General features: G+C 42.3%; 1 long non-coding RNA gene across 1 annotated transcript in view; it reads left to right on the top strand.

The window, feature by feature from the left end:
* Nucleotides 1–14,898, top strand: part of LOC113995355 — a 64,557-nt gene that overhangs the window by 20,257 nt on the left and 29,402 nt on the right. The window contains exon 2 of the long non-coding RNA XR_003543370.2: nt 1,861–1,953. This is a non-coding gene — a long non-coding RNA (uncharacterized LOC113995355). The remainder of the gene's footprint in view (nt 1–1,860; nt 1,954–14,898) is intronic.

The following is a 14,898-nucleotide window of genomic DNA, read 5'->3' as shown; positions in this document are numbered from 1 at the left end:
AATTTCTCTCCCTGTGTTCAATTATCCATGTATCTCTGCCCAAGGACTGGGAGCCAGTCCCGGACCTGAAAGAAGCCCCTCACCCTCTTTCTTATTGGTTGCTCCCTTTGGCAGTCACCCTTCCTGAGGGATGCTCTCAGAGTACTGGTGAGGGAGAGCTGCTCTGCAGACGTTTGCCTGCAGGCTCCAGGGCTCTTGCCCAGCAGACTTCACCAGAAGTAAAAATTACTTAAGGAAAAAATACAAATGATGCAAACACAGGATGTAACAGGAGAAATAGCCTTAAGTACTTTAAATTGAGGGAACTGAAAGTCCACTCACTGCACCATGACATATTAAGCGAAGTCATTCTAATTAATCTTCTTTTAATATGGAATAATAGTCAGAGAAAATGCAACACAACCCATACTTCTCTTGCTAACATGTATCCAGGAGACAGAGTGAATTTAAGGTAAGGTGATCTTTGAAGTACAGTAGAAATAAATTCCTGAAAACAGCAATTGATCAATATGGAGAGTGGCAGGTAAAAGCAGTACAAATACCTTCTCTAAAAGCATTGGATGTAGTAATTCCCACAGGCATCAGGAGGCTGTTAGTTAATCACACAGCAAGGCACCATAAGCTTCACTATCTGGTAAAAAAAAAGAAATAGAAAAAAAAAGCAGAAAAAAGAGAAAATCTCTAAGCATACATCAGCAAGTGACAAATGTGCATGCTGGGGCTCTCTGGAATACGGGAAAGCCATGGCCAAGGCTGTGACTCATTCCTGAATGACCAGGGCACCAAGGAAGCTGTTGGCTGGGTTTCAGAATGGAACTGGCCACTTGGCCGTGGCATCTACCCCAGGTCAGCTTGGCACTGCCAGGGAGCTGCTTGGCAGAGTGTGTCGAGCAGGTTTTGAAGAGCCAGCCTGCTCCATGTACATCTTCGAGGCAGCTCTCTCCCACTGACAATAGGTACAGTAAGTACAGGAGAGTGTTTGCAAGGGACTCTGCCAGCCACTCTTCCTGGCTGGCAGGAGATTGGGTTTAACATCTTGCTAAGTGGGTCCCAGAGAGGCCAGATATCCTCTGTGAAGGCTGGAGGAGGTCTGTGCAGAGCAAACTTGGCCATAACAAAGGAGCAAAAAATGGCAATGTCAAGAGCCAACCCATCAGATTTTAAACAGACTTCTGTGAGAGTCCATGTGCAATCCACAGCAAGTGTCACTGGTCCTGCAGGAGCAGGAACTCCTGTACATAACTTTGATCACCACTTTTCTCATCCACCCACCAAATATATAATGGAGATTATATTATACTCCCATGCAGAGATGGTATTGTGTTCATTATAGGTTTTGCTTTATTTCTGGCTATATTATAAATTCTGGTTTATCCAGCTGTAAGTACAGATCAAGAAGCACACGTAAGTGCTGAAGTTCAATCCCTGTTTTACCAGTTTTACAGTCTCAGAGTACCATCAGATGGGGTAAGAACGTCTCCTTGCTGACTACTGCTCACTAAACTTCTTTCTTCTCCAATCCAACATTTAAGATCTTGCCGTTTATCTATGCAAGCTCTGGCACCTGTAGTACTCTCTCTATGCTGATACAGCTCACTGATCTGGCAGAAAAAAATAGTACAGCAGAAAAGAGGTAGTTTGGTTTATGCTGAGTTAATGAGCTGAACTCACCCCTGGCTTTGTTTGCATAGGCAAGCTGGAAATCTCCTTCCCTAGTGGCATGGAGCTAATTCTCATCTTTTTAGATCATTTTAGATCATCTCCTGCATCATTTTCTTTTGATGCAGGCAAGTAACCTGCAAGATGGACTATATACCTTTTGCCCCTCTCTGCCTGGAAACACTTTTTTTGTCATTGCAGATGCAACCAGGACTGAACGTTTCCTCCCCAGAAACGTGGAGCTGGGCTTAAGGGGTATAGGCTGCTTGAAAACTGGAAGAAATGCGCAGCACGGTAAGTGTTGGGAAGGGTGAAACAGTAGTTAAATAAAGAAATAATTTTTTTTGCCATCTGATAACCTGACTGTCAGGCTGGGCACCAGTGGGTTATTTGTTTTCCCTTAGATTTGTATCTTCCAGATCTGTTTTTTTTAATATTTTTCTTAAAGCAGTTATTTTTCAATGCATTGTGTTTTAATTATGTTTCCCGCATGAGTGCTGGTCTGGTCTAGTGATGCAGGGAAAAGCATTCCCTGTAGGGCGTATCCTCAACTCCAACCTCTAGGCTGCCCCAGCCTTGTTGCAGGGCTTAGTCCCTGTGGAGGGATCAGGACTTGGTGTGCTCAAGTAGGACCCAAGCAGGGAAACATCTCTGTCTGTGCACAGTTCCAACTACTTTCCTTAGAAGTGTCTTGAGAGCATGGAAAAAGGGGCTGGTACTTGATGCTGATGCCTGACTTCTGGGCTGTGGAAATATTCCTGAGAGTGGTTGCTTTCTCTTTGTTCAGCTTTAAGCTGTTCATCTTCTCTGCTGGCAAACCTTTTTCTTCCTTCTGCCTGAAGCCCCTCTGAAAACTGTCCCACAATTATTTGTCTCTATTTCCATATTCAAGCTCCATCTCTCTGCAGAAATGCCTGGAGAAAACTGCTTCCCTTGGACTGCAACTCATGAACTCACCCACTATGTGATTCAAGGGCAATCTTAAAAGGCTACTGATACTCCGTTGTCTTGAATTATATCTATATTGCATGATGCAGTGGAAAGCTATCCAGTAACCCCTATTAATTTAGTCAGCACAGGAAGCAGTTCAGCCAAGCTACTGTGGGGCTACTAAAGGGTTCTTTTATCCCCTCTAGAAGATCAGCAGTGACAAATCTTAATCTGGTGGGTGCAATTAATATGTTCATCCAAAATTCAAGCTTAGCTACACTTTCCATAACAAACAAAAAAACTATCCTGAATAAATCCACAGATTAAGGAAACAAAGGAAAAATGTGAAGGCTCTTGTTTTACAATGTTGATTTTACCAACTGCACTGCTAAAAGGATACTTTGCATCTGTGTTTAATCATCAGGGGCTATTCACTGTGAGCACACAGCTGTAATAGAGCCATTGGCAGTGAATGTGTCCAGTCTGATCCTGGAAACAGGAATCTCACTTTTAGGGGAGGGGACATCTGAAGTGGCTTTACCCAGGGAAAGGTGCGTGTGTGTGAGAAGCGCTGAGCTGGACAGGAGTCAGTGCATGACCAGATTGTGGGAGGAGCTGTGTGTGCTCATGACTGCAAAAGAAGTAACTCCTATTCAAACACTCAAGAGGTACCTGGGATGAAGGATAACTGAAGGGTCAGGTGTTCCCTACAGTGAAGAGTCTCTTCCTATCCCATTTTATTAGTATTCCCCATGGTTCCTCCATCTGTCATAGTCTGCATTAGACATGAAGGGATGAAATGACCCTTATCATTTCCCCTCCCAGTCTAAGTGAGAACTGTTTGTGCTTTGTTTGATTAAAACATGCTGTGGTTGTTTTCAGGACTCACTAATACCAGGATTAATCTGAAGCTACTGTACAAAGAGTTCATTCTGGTACCTCTGACAATAGGCTTAATATGACACTGGTCTCAGTTTCTGTGCGACATCCGGGCTTAAGTACAGCATGGTAGAACTGCACCCCTGTGCATTATCCTCTCATCAGATAAAACAGGGACTTGTCCTTACCTAAATGGTCCCTGGAAGAAAGCAAAGCTGAAGCGCTAAGCCTATTATGGATCAGCTTGCAGTGAGTATTCATCGATTTTAGGAAAGTCTTGCACGAGACCAGAAGAGTTGTGAAGGAGAGAACCATGAAGCAGAAGACTGACTCACTTCTGCCTAAAAAGCTGAAAAGAGAAGAGCAAAAATACCACAATTACAGCAAATCTCTTTTGCCAGGCAGCTTGGCATCATGAGCAGCAGACAGCACAACTTTCCTCCAAGTAGGTACAAATGGACAGCATGACAAAAGCAGTCGATAAAGGACCTTAGGCTAGGGCCCATTCTACTCTTGAGCAATGGTAGAGACTATGTTTGGTCATGAAATGTGGAGACGTCACCACATTCCAAGTGCTGAGTGCAATTCGGGATGCAGTAGATCTCTTCTAGGACATGTGTGTGGGGAAATGTTTCCCAGAGCCAGAGAAATTTCAGCTTAAAAATTCCCTCTTGTCTTACTCATTGTGCCAAGGAAAACACAGCACTAGGGCCAGGGAATCTCACAGCAGAAAGAAGCAAGTCCACGAATGAGTCCATTGTAGCATCCGTAATGGTCATGAATGCATGCTGGCCCTTCACACGGGGAGAACTGGAAATGGCTTTGGACACAGCTCTGCCCTGTGGCTGGTTGGTATTGATGCCATCTCAAAACAGAAGATGGAGAAAGCAGCACCGGCCTGCCAGGCTTGGAAATACTGGAAGAGAGAAGGTAAAGGAAGGGAGAGTGGAGGGACCAAAGGAAGCAAGGAAATATGTAGGTTGAATACCTTTTAAAGAAAGTCTTACATCAATCCCTGTGTTACTGAACCAAGGCAGTCAAGTAAGAAAGTCATTAGAGTTCATTACCCTTAGCATCCTGTGGCCATTAATTCTCTCTGGCAGCAATACCTAATGTTGCAGCAACATCTAGCCTATGGCTCTGCACACTGGAATGTAGAGGCACAATAGGGTACAAATACGTGCCTCATAGATGTTAAGGAAGTTGAAGAAGATAAAAATGGTACCAAGAAGAAAAGAGCAGGTAAGTGAGCAAGGTGAACCACAAATCATTGACAGCTATTGCTCCTCCTGGCACCAAAGTTCAGTAGTGCATCCACAGGAGAAAACACCTCTTCTGGGAATGACAGGCACACTCCATCTGTTGTTTCATGTTTCTTCACCTTCCCTGTGTCACCACATGAATTCTCAGTCACAAAGCTCCTTATTAGCTTAGTCCTTAAATGCTCCAGTAAGGAAATTAACCTGATTAATCAACACTCCTTCCTATACTGAAATGGCCCAGGAAGTGCTGAGTCTGCTTTAAACCAAAAACTTGCTACATTTTCCTCATTACTGCAAAGCAGGATGGTACCTCTCATGTAACAGCCTGAAAAGCGGATTTGTCACCAGGTTTTCTATACCGTTGCTTTCAGGACCACTCTGGCTGTCTTCCTAGGAAAAATAAATATCCTGGCACCCACAGCTATCAATACATCTTTCAGATCCCTTTACCCCCTAGAAAACTCTCCTATATGCCTTGTTGTTTAGGGTTTTCAGACCAAATCATAGGTGATAATCGAGATTTCAATAACAAAGTATCTTCAAAGGGCATACCTGATCTTTCTCTCTGATAACCATGGAAGTCTGCTTCCCCCCCCCTCCCCACCCCCAGCTCTGGTTATGGAGACTAAGAGAGAGGAATGCTCTCTCACAGAGTGTACCCGTTAGCCACTCTTGATCAAAGCCTGGATCAAAGCCTGGCAGTTGGTATCCATCCAGAAGCAAACAAATAAATGCACAGGTGGAGAAATGAGGATCTGAAATTTGCCCTTGGGTAGACAGTCTTCTATGTCAATACTGTGAGTATTCTCAGCTGTTAAGTAAAAGCTGAGAGGATAAATCCCAAATATAAGAAATTAAAATCAATAAACTCACTGAGTCCTCCATGTCACAGTTCAGGCTCATAAAGAGATACAGCCACTAAATCCCTACAGTGCTGCTTTCTCACAATTGCACACATTAGGAAAAGGAAGAAAAGAGTTATATGAAACATTTGTCTGGGTATAGGAATCAGTTATCTTAATGATACAATATCAAAAGGAAATATTGTCTCATTTAGACATCTACCAGCTACAGTCACTACAATGCTCCCAAAAGAATGGTAATTATTCTCACAGATGCCTAGAAATTAAGAATTATACTTTCACTATGTTTAATATCCTAGCTGTGCTTTCAAGGATCATCTGTCTTAGTAAAGCTTTGGGGATCTAATTCAATTGCTTTTTGCCTGTCATTGCTTATTTATAAAACACGTGTCCTTCTGGTGATACTTTGTTCTGGTGGATCTCCCAGAAGCTGGAAAAACTGATGAATAAGACAGATGTGATCTGCTCACCATGCCTGTAGGACTGCATCCTGTCCTCAACTGTCTTGTTTTGCAAAACACAGACCATACCTAAAAAATGCATCTGCCTCAAGCTGATCATGCCACATGGTAGGGCAGAGGCACAGCCACCTTTTGATACTTTGTGCTGATTGTTCTGCTAAAATCAACAGCTACCTTGTGATTTTTCACCACAGCTAACAACATCTGCAAGGTGTGAGATGTTTGTTTACCTGTGTGCAGATAAAGAATAATTTATAATGGATTATTTACAAGATCACGTTGTTGTGGAACAGCTTTACCTGGAGCCCTAAAGCAACACCAAAACTGATAATCTACGCAAAGACAACTAAAATGCAGCCATTCCTCAAGTGAGACACTGTAGTGCTTGACGATGTCACATGCATGTGCCAATGATAAAGACAAAGCGTCAGAGTAATGTTTAGAGGACGAGAAGAAAAGTAGCCTGTTGATGTGGAACTGTGAGTAGAGCATGAAAAGCTAACACGGGCATTTTCACTTGGACTTTACACATATGCAGTGTCTAGCAGCAAGGAAAAAATGCCAGGAGCAAGCCCAAGGACAAAATGCTATGAGGAGACTGCAACATAGGAAGGTAGGATCTTAGAAACTACTGCAAAGTGGATGTCAGGAGCCCAAGGAAGGAATGTTGGTGGTCCCACGGGGAACTGAGTTGGATACAGGACATGGAAGTGGTAGGGAGAGGAGAGGCACTAAACCCATTTCTGCTGTTAAGCTTGTTCTACTGTGCTTCAACACAGCAATTGAAAATACTAGAACTATTAAAAATGGGCTCAATGTGAAGGTCACAAATACTCATCTTGAATTTTATGCCTCTCATATGCTTAAAATTAACTGTATGCTTAAGTTCTTTCAGGATGGAAATGCTAATTGATAGGCAACATCAAATTTCAGGCTAAAAAATTGTGCAGATTCTTACCATCTTTCTATAGAAAACAAATAGCAATGCCTTTCAGACCTGAAAGTTACCTCTCTCAATAATCTAGAGTATACTGTTCTTCTGATTAACAAACCACAAGATGGATTTCTTTCCAAACATCTGACGCTGTGTGAATAATTTTCTTAATCAAAAAGAATAAGCAGGAAGCACATATTTTATCATTGTCGCCATGATAGCTGTGAATGATTGCATTTTTCACTCAGCTACTCTTGTGGTTTTGAACAATTTTAGGAAATACACAAAGAAATCATTCTGGAGATGGTTTTAATGGGATAGTATAGAAGTTTGGATTCATCTGACTGCCAGATGCTGAGTCATAAAGAGAGAGAGAGATGGTTTAGAGGTAATGGATTATGGATAGAGTTTGTAGGATTCAGTATTTATTATTCTTCAAAATCATTGATTTACATCAACAGTGATTTTGCTTGTCCAAGATCACTGTCAGTTATAATTTCTGGTCAATGTGGGAGAGCATCTGACCCTGGCACAGCAGCAGCACAAGCTGTACAGCTGCTAGTGCAGGTCTGAGGGCAAGGGGGAGAGAGACAGAAAAAGCAGCCAGCGCATGTAGGAAAAAACCAGCCTGTGCTGTGAGTCTGGAGAGTGAATAAGGGGAAAAATGGATAGTTTTTTAACATTTATTGATTAAATCCTGCCCAGTCGCTTCATGGGGCACAGCTGGCTGCTATAAAAGTAAAAAGCCAGCACAGATCAACAGCAGAACTGTGCGGGGAGGAGTGCAGCTGCATGGCTTCAACAAATCTGGTGGTAAATGTGCGTGTCAGAGTAAAAGCTCTGGGCTCTCCCAGGTGCTCCCGGGGCTGTGAGCTTGGTCTTTATCACTGAGCTACGGCTGTTGGTCTTCAGGGAGGCAGCAGCTGTAAGGAGAGATGGAGCATTTGACTCCGCCTCCCATTAGTGTAGGATTCAAGCCATGTCACTAGGCTGGCTGGATTTCTCTCACACTCTCATGCATGCACACAAAACAAAATGACGATGATGGCAAAACACAAGATGGGAAGTGCAGCTGTCAGGAATTTCTTGGTTCACATGAGGAAGATGGAGAGTAGCCAAGAGAATTGGGAGAGGGTGGGTAAATCCCTCATAAAGAAAAACAAAGTAGACAGAAATCCTAAACACAGGAGGTCTTTTAAGGCTTGAGAAAGTGGAAAGAAAAGAAAATGGTGTGGAGGCAGAGGATGAGAAAAAAGAGAGGAAAATCAGAGAGAAGCTGGAGAGTTATTGATGCTGCAGGATCACAGACCTGATGGCTGTGTGCTAATTGTGCTCAGTTTATAATAAGCCTCTAACTTCAGCCCCAGCTGCATTCAGATGAGCAGAGAGCACATTTCATAGCAGTTGTTAGGGAATGTTGTTGTGCTACTGAGACATAGGAAATGAGCTAGTGGTCTCTGTGTCCACCTTCTAGCAGGAGTGAGCTGCCACAAAACCACAAGTTGTGAAGTTTCCAAATGATCTGATCTGCTCAAGCTCCATTTTAATTTCTACTGGAGAGCTGTGAAACCAAGTCCTCAGATAAAGATGGGAGTGAAACTGGATGAGGCAAGTAGCTGTGGACAACTAGAGGGATATGATGAAGAAAATCACTCTGGCTGCTAAATCTGTACACATGCAAGGGAAATAATTTACAACTGCAAAGTGTCGTAGTGGCCTCTAAAATATGTGCCTGACAAAAAGGCTACTTAAAATAAAAGGCATTTGTTAGTTCTGGAACAAAGCAGCAATATAAGTTCAGAGACACTTCTGAGGACCACAGAAGGTTTCCTTTGCTGTGCTTCCATTTGTAATAGAGATACACACGGAAAAGAGGACTGTGGGAGCTGCAGTCGTAATTGCTATATGTGGTTGCTGGAGCTGCGTTCCTGAAGAAAGAAAGGTCCAGGAGAGGTCAAGAGTAGAAGAGAAGCAGTTCATCTTAAGCAAGAGCATGAAGAGCTGACTTGGAGGGAGCCCCTTGGAGTGGGTCTCAACCCACCTGGTCTTTGACTGCCAGGTTAAATCTGAAGGCCAGTCGCCTGATGGAGGATGCTGTGTTCACTTTGTAGCTGTGCCTGGTAGACCCCCAAAGTGGGACCACAGGACAGAAAAGTCAGTGCCAAGCACATGTTTTTCAGTGTGCCTTGATTTCTCTTTTGTAAGTCTTCAATTTGACAGCTGAGAACTTAATTAACATTTCACTGTGCTAGAGTACTTTTGTCTCTAAGCTTGGCTAGGCATATGCCTGAGCCCAGACCAGTCCAAGGCTTGCTGCTCCTCTGGAAGTAATGATTCCACATAAGGTAGTGTGTGCAGACTGCAAACCAGTATATGTTAAGAGATGGCCATGGTATGGCTCATCCACCAGCCTGAAAGAGCCAGCCTGGGGTTAGTATCATCAGTGACAATTCACGCACAGGAATTCCTCAAGTTTACCTTCCTAGCTATCCTAGGCTATGGATAAGCTAGTGGGAGATAGCTCAGTATGCCTTTTTATCCCAAAATGTCTCACCTAACAGAGATAGCCTCACAGACTAAAGTAGATGGCACCATTACTGGGAAAAAAGCAGGGACATTTTATAATGGAACCTGTCTCCAGCCTGCTATTTCAAGATCTGTTTTGAAGAGTAAAATGTGTGCAAATATGTCCTCTACAAGGTGAGCCATTTCTGTCCCTGCCTTTTGCATGAGCATGATAATTGTAATTCCTTATCTGTACTGAAATGCACCTGTCTCCCTCTTGTCCTCCCTCCCTCTCCTGAGTTCTCAGTCCCAGACGCCAAGTTCTTTCAGTCACTTATCAGGCAGGTACGTATGAAGTGCAGCGTTAGTTCAAGGACATGCACTAATAAAATAAACGTATCACAAAAGGCACCACCTGGTCAATATGCTTAACGTTTTCTACAGCAGATAAACTCAGAAGGAACTGATGAAGCAACAACTATTGTTATGTTTACATATTCATCCACTCAGTTGAACAGGATTCATCCCTGGTCAGTCCTCCCTTGCTGTTATATCACTCCAGGAAAGTGTGTTTTATTGCACTGCCTATGAAACCTGGCTATTAATAGGGGCCTAAAGTGCACAAAATTGGCCACTGTCAGTCCTATTAAGATGCATAAGTGCATATTACTGATTTTGCAGTTTGTGTGTAATTTGAGCCTTTCAAATTTCCCTTGGAAGCCTCAGCTTAGTTATGTATCCTCTCCTTAAGCAAAGGTGGTGAAGGTCAGGAAAGTGCTATTGGACTGATTGCTGTAAGGTGTTGTTGGGGTTGAAACTGTACTTGAGTTCAGGACACAAACTACCAGAGGCTGTGAAGGTGTGTTGATGGAATACCATGGCTGTTGTTGGTGACAGCTATTATGTTAGATGGGCTATTTTTCCAACCCAGTTCAGCTCACAGCCCATGTGATGACAGCACATGGCAGCTTTGATCTGTACTTTTAACAGGGCAGCTGGAGAGGACTCCAGGCTAACCTAGGCCATTTTGAGGGCTTACTGACAAGCCTCCACCATGTGCTAAAAGATACAGTCTTAATAACCATGTCTCCATCTCATCCAATATTGCTGGTTTAAGAAGGAACCATCAGAAGACAATGTGCTGTCTTGTGCAGACAACTCCCTGTCTTGTGTTTTGCCTGACCACACTGGGATTGCCTATACCAATGAGTGGGTGGTTCTAGCCTGGCTGAGCATTTTCCCAAGCAGCAGATCTGGGTAAGGACATGCTAGCAATATGAAAATCACTTTTCACAACAAAACTATGTCTTCAGGGAGGGAAAATCATGGTCTTTTATGGGAACATTGGTACCTAATATATATATACTTGGACTGTGATGCTCATAGCATGCTACAACACTCCTCATTTCTGGGCATAGAAATTCTGAGAACCCTGATCACCTTGGCATGAATTATTGAAATAAACAGAATGAATGCTTAAAAACAAGAAAATGTGTCTGTGATCCAAGGTGCTTTTCAAGCATCTCATTGTTTCCTTCTTTACCGTATTGCCTGCTGCATCCTGAACACTGCAGATAGTCTTTAATTCCATTAGCTCTGTACATGAATGCTTAAGCTGACCACCAGCATCCTGTCACTAGGAACAAACTTCCCTAAGGTGAATTATTACACAATTATGGAACCTTTTCTGAGGCATTCAGTGCTGATCACTGTGTGCAGACAGGACTTTGGCTGATAGGGACTACTAGCAGGGTAATGTGAAGAAGAATCTTTTCTTGGACCTGTCTTGAGTAGGAAAGCAATAGTATTAAGTTGTTCATACTGAAATAAAGTCATAGGTTTTGCTTTTTATCTTGAAGAAACTGCAATTCAATATCAATTTGGATGTAGCATAGGAAGGTAATGAAGAAATCAGAGAGAGCAGTAGGATCTGAACAAGGTTGGAGCAAAGAGGCATTGGATAAATTCTCTTTCCTATTTTCTGGAGAATGTGTGTCATGTCAACCTGCTTTATGTTTCCTAACAATATTATGATTAATGTTACTGATACTGTAATCATATATATGATGTGTGGGACTAACAGAAAGGAAAGGGGTTTCCTGTAGTAATAAATATGTTACCAGACCAGAAATGGTCTTGGATTATGGAATCCAAGAAACACTTTGTTTCTTTCTACTTGTCTTTTTGATCTAGTATTAAAATAGATCATGACTCTGCCACACAAACTGCTGTGCAAACATACCACAGCAGACCTTCAGCTAAGGTGTCACAGAGCCATCATTTTCATTGGAAAATCAATATGATGTCTTTCTGCCAGCTTTTTGATACTTTTTACCTGGGACGGACTTCTCAAACTACATGAAGCAATGGTTTAGTGGGATGTGGGAAGAAGTGATGTGTGATGTGGGGAGATCAAAAACAAGTTATGCACTTCACCTCATTAGGAAATGTCATTTCTCCTTGGGATTTGAGGGAACTGAGTTGTTTGGAGATCTTTGTGGAAAGATGGGCTAGTAGCTGATAGTGGTTTTGCTGTAGGAAAAGAGGAAGGTTGTATATGTGTGTGAGTGAGATTATTATCTCATAATTCTGGGTTCATTGACCATCAGTGGTGTTAATATTGACCACTTTTAGCATTGGGAAAAAGGGAGGGAAGGCCAAGCTTTAAAAAAAAAAAAAGGAAAAATAATTGGAAACTAGTTACATGCAATTGAGCGCTTCATCTCCTGTCATATAATGTATCACAAAGCCCTTCTTTATGGATGTTGAGAGATTTATGGAAGGGAATGAGTTGGAAACAGAGGAGAAAGTTGCAGATTGTGAAGTCCACCATCTGAGGGAAGCTGGGTCTTCATCCCGCACTCCTGCCAGAGAGCAGGCTGCTACGTGTGAGTCAGATCTATTCTGGTAAGTCAGCCTGGATCAGATATGGGACAGAAAAAAGCTGCTCCTCCTGGAGCACAGTGTTATCTGGTGGGTACAGCTACATAAAAGAGATATAGCCATTCTGGTCAAGAGATATATTAACTCTTCATCTCCCTCTGCTTCATTTCATGGAATTTGTACAAGGGCTGTGCTCACTTCCCAGACAGCCTGCTTGTGAAGGAACTCAAGAAACCAGGGCAGTTGTTTCCTTTCCTGAGACAGAAAATGCCCTCTCTAAGTCTTACAGCCCAGGTTAGTCCAGGAGGCAGCAAATAGGAAAAAGTCTTGTGGACCTCTTCACTGTGTAGATGTGGAGACCTGCAGATGATAGATGTGGGCAAACAGGGTCATCAAGGTGTACCCCTGAAATCTGGGTCAGAAGCCACATCAGCATGAAGACCACAGGCAAGGTCAGGGCTTCCCTCTTGCTTACTTCCCCATTTCTGCTAGGCAGAGTGCTCTGAATTAAGGGAGAAATGGAATTTTTTGCTATTGGAGATATCCTACAAGCCAAACCAAAATAAAATGATACGAGGGGTTTAATAGAGAATAAGCTGCTGCACAGCTGCAGACTCCATCAATCATTACGTTCTTGGCTCTCATTTTGTAGTCAGACCTTCAAAGTCAGCTTTGGTTTATTTGACGTAATTACTATAATAGTACCCATCAGCTTGTTAATGTAGAAGGCTCAGGTATTTGGCATTCAGGTCAATATGTCATACATAGATATTCCCTGTATTTGCACAGTGTTTGTTAGTGTAATGGCTCAGGAATGGACTAATGTCATGAATAATTTCATCAGGGCAAGATTATTTAGATCTGCTCACCCCCAAACTCACATTATTTTTAAAAGCCATATTTAAATTCACAGGAAGCAGAGAAGAGTGCCCATGTGAAAGGCTGCCTCACAGCAATCTAGAGTTTTAAAGAAAGTAACCCTTTGAGAAGGTCTAACTTCATTTGTAATTTCTTTGTCTCCAGCTCAGTGGAGCACGAAAAAGATCCACTTCCTGTCTCAAACCCAAGTACATGGGTGAAAGCTAACTCAGAGAAAAGCAACAATAATAGTCTCACAGACTTGTGTGGTGAAAAGTGTGGTCATATCTCGGTGTCTACATTAACAATTCAATCCCTACCAAGAATTTAATATGCTAGTCAATGCTCATCTCGGGTTTATAGAGCTATGGAGAATTATAATGGGTCCATAAATACCCTTCCCCAAGTCACTGTTAAGACTCTTAATGGTTAGGAAAATATTTGAATTTTCTGTTTCAGGCCTTTGCCACTAGACTCATGTCATTTTTGTTTGCCTTTATAGATACAAATAAAAAAATCTGTGTAATTGTCACTAGCAAGAAACTTATATAATGAGAGTTCCTTTTCTCCAGAATCATTTCCATTTTGCCACAGAAATAATTTTTTTTTTTGCATAAACATTTGAGTGGGAGTTTTTTTGTTATTCTGGAAGAGACAACAATACCATTGCCTTTTCTATGCAAAGGAAAATCAGTCAAAGAAGAAGTTAAATGATTTATTGGTTTCTGTTAGAGTAGTGATGAAAGGTATATGCTGGCAGATGTGACCTTGGAGGCCAATGTTCTGGGCATGCTGGAGTCCCACAGGACAGAGGAATAGGACCAAGCATGAGAGAACAGGCTGTCTTTTGGGCTTTGGACTGTCTCGGATCACAGGCTGCCCTATGCCTGCAATGTGCTGTGCACACTAAAATGTGCTTAAATATCCCCGTGTTTCAGACTGCAGGGTAAGGTACCTTTGTAGTGCCTTGATTTATTCGGTATGAGTTATAAACCTGCTCCAGAACAATGCCTTGAAATTGAATTCACTTCCACTGGGAGGAGACAAGAAGTTGAAGAAGTACAGTCACCTATGTGTATTACAACTAGATATTAATTTATTTACACATTAATTTTTTGACTGAATTTCTCAATGAGTCTTTTTGGGCTGTCTCTGTTCCTTTGTAGGTGTGTCCGTCAGCTCAGAGCATGATCAGAGGAGTGTTGTTTAATAGTCTGTACACGTGAAATGATCAGAAACTTGGAGAGTGGTAAACAAGCAATAAGAAGTCAAGGTAAACACTTCACTGCCTTTTGAAGGGTCCTTATTGAAAACTAGCACGTAGGGTGAGAACTTTATCAAAGAGCAGATCATCACCATTAAACTTCAATTCAAAATATGATAGTGCTTCAGAGTTTTCAGCTCCTCTTAGCTGCATGTGTGACAAGATGATGGCTGTCTATTTTAAAGTGACTTGCAAGGCTTTTTTGAGATATTTGGGACTGAAAACTTTGGCAGAGTTTTCTTCTGATATGGACATGGTTACAAGGCTTCATAGTCTACCTTCCTTCAAGATTTATTTAATACCCTCACAATTACTTTAAATGGGCCAGGAAGAAGACTGAAGTAGGGGACGTGAAGACCTGCCCACTATGCACAGTCCTGGATGGGAGCCTGACAGATTC

The sequence above is a fragment of the Pipra filicauda genome, unplaced genomic scaffold (assembly GCF_003945595.2).
Source record: "Pipra filicauda isolate LSUMZ 115617 unplaced genomic scaffold, ASM394559v2 scaffold213_size2393758_pilon, whole genome shotgun sequence".
NCBI classification, from domain to species: Eukaryota; Metazoa; Chordata; class Aves; order Passeriformes; family Pipridae; genus Pipra; species Pipra filicauda.
This window is presented reverse-complemented; position numbering and strand designations above follow the sequence as displayed.